A 2,652-nucleotide genomic window follows, 5' to 3' on the forward strand; every position below is an offset into this window, starting at 1 on the left:
TCTCTCTCTCGTTGTCTCTCTCTCTCTCTCTCTCGTTGTCTCTCTCTCTCTCTCTCGTTGTCTCTCTCTCTCTCTCTCTCGTTGTCTCTCTCTCTCTCTCTCGTTGTCTCTCTCTCTCTCTCTCGTTGTCTCTCTCTCTCTCTCGTTGTGTGTCTCTCTCTCTCTCTCGTTGTGTGTCTCTCTCTCTCGTTCTCGTCGTCTCTCTCTCGTTGTCTCTCTCTCTCTCTCTCGTTCTCGTCGTCTCTCTCTCGTTGTGTGTCTCTCTCTCGTGTGTGTCTCTCTCTCTCGTTGTGTGTCTCTCTCTCTCTCGTTGTGTGTCTCTCTCTCTCTCGTTGTGTGTCTCTCTCTCTCTCGTTGTGTGTCTCTCTCTCTCTCGTTGTGTGTCTCTCTCTCTCTCGTTGTGTGTCTCTCTCTCTCTCTCTCGTTGTGTGTCTCTCTCTCTCTCTCTCTCGTTGTGTGTCTCTCTCTCTCTCTCTCTCGTTGTGTGTCTCTCTCTCTCTCTCTCTCGTTGTGTGTCTCTCTCTCTCTCTCTCTCTCTCTCGTTGTGTGTCTCTCTCTCTCTCTCTCTCTCGTTGTGTGTCTCTCTCTCTCTCTCTCTCTCTCTCTCGTTGTGTGTCTCTCTCTCTCTCTCTCTCTCTCTCGTTGTGTGTCTCTCTCTCTCTCTCTCTCTCTCTCGTTGTGTGTCTCTCTCTCTCTCTCTCTCTCTCTCGTTGTGTGTCTCTCTCTCTCTCTCTCTCTCTCTCTCGTTGTGTGTCTCTCTCTCTCTCTCTCTCTCTCTCGTTGTGTCTCTCTCTCTCTCTCTCTCTCTCGTTGTGTGTCTCTCTCTCTCTCTCTCTCTCTCGTTGTGTCTCTCTCTCTCTCTCTCTCTCTCGTTGTGTGTCTCTCTCTCTCTCTCTCTCTCTCGTTGTGTGTCTCTCTCTCTCTCTCTCTCTCTCGTTGTCGTTGTCTCTCTCTCTCTCTCTCTCTCGTTGTGTGTCTCTCTCTCTCTCTCTCTCTCTCTCGTTGTGTGTCTCTCTCTCTCTCTCTCTCTCTCTCTTGTGTCTCTCTCTCTCTCTCTCTCTCTCTCTTGTGTGTCTCTCTCTCTCTCTCTCTCTCGTTGTGTGTCTCTCTCTCTCTCTCTCTCTCGTTTGTGTGTCTCTCTCTCTCTCTCTCTCTCTCGTTGTGTGTCTCTCTCTCTCTCTCTCTCTCTCGTTGTGTGTCTCTCTCTCTCTCTCTCTCTCTCGTTGTGTGTCTCTCTCTCTCTCTCTCTCTCTCGTTGTGTGTCTCTCTCTCTCTCTCTCTCGTTGTGTGTCTCTCTCTCTCTCTCTCTCGTTGTGTGTCTCTCTCTCTCTCTCTCGTTTGTGTCTCTCTCTCTCTCTCTCGTTGTGTCTCTCTCTCTCTCTCGTTGTGTCTCTCTCTCTCTCTCTCGGTGTCAGTCTCTCTCTCTCTCGGTGTCAGTCTCTCTCTCTCTCGTTGTCAGTCTCTCGTTGTGTCTCTCTCTCTCTCTCGTTGTCTCTCTCTAAGCAGCACATGTACTGTAGGACCAATCCTCTGCCATACAGTTTCCCCTGCCTTGCCTCCCCTCTAACCTCCGTGTTGAGGGTCAACATCCTGAGATTGATATCAACTGATAGCATGGGATCAGATGCTAGAAACATTTCCTAATTTATCCATATCATCTAGCTGTATTACTGTATCCCAAATGGCACCCTAGTCTCTATATAGTGCACTACTTTAGACCAGGGAACACTGGGCTCTGACACCCTAGTCTCTATATAGATTCCGTTGACTGAAAAATAAAATGTACTAATTAGTATTATAAGTATTTTTCTAAATATAAAGTAGTATATACTGTATAGGGAATGCAAAATAGTGCTCTACTTTTGACCAGTGTTTATAGTGAGACCAAAAAATATTATTTAACTAGGTGTTAAGTAATTTAGTACTTCATGTTAATAAATTCCTATGATCTTTATCTGTCTGTTACCCAGAGGTTGTAATGTTCTGATCTTCAATAAAACAGAATTAATCAGATCCCAGATTTATTTGTGAGAGGTTTACACAAATGCAGTTTACACAAATACATTCCTTTTATACCATCCTAACCTAGGCACATACTTACACACCACCATAGGGATTTTCTCATGAGTCTCACCACAGATTATAACCACTCAGCTGACAGTTCCTGGCTCCCACAGATAGTAGAACTCTGGAGGGGTCCTCCCTGTCCTCTCTAATCTCCACAGATTGACATCCAGGCCTGTTCAAACAGGTTAATGCCCTTCTCCTTCTACCCCCACATACATTCCTTTCTTCCTAGGTACATGCCATATACCCTCTTCCTAATGAACACACATTATTTAACACGACTAGAAAGACAGGATAGACTTCTTGCCAGTTATAGTGCCGTATACCTCATTTAGTCATTATTCATGAAAACATCCCATAACAGTAGGGCAAGTCAGTTAAGAACAAATTCTTATTTACATTGACGGCCTACCGGGGAACAGTGGGCAGAACTATAGATTTTTTTTTAACCTTGTCAGCTCGGGGATTCAATCTTGCAACCTTTGGGTTACTAGTCCCAACGCTCTAACCACTAAATACTTATAATACTAATTAGTTCATTTGATTTTTTCAGTCATCAGAAATGTGTCTTCTGCTCATCCTAAC

Source organism: Oncorhynchus gorbuscha, linkage group LG20 (genome assembly GCF_021184085.1).
Source record: "Oncorhynchus gorbuscha isolate QuinsamMale2020 ecotype Even-year linkage group LG20, OgorEven_v1.0, whole genome shotgun sequence".
In the NCBI taxonomy this organism is placed as follows: domain Eukaryota; kingdom Metazoa; phylum Chordata; class Actinopteri; order Salmoniformes; family Salmonidae; genus Oncorhynchus; species Oncorhynchus gorbuscha.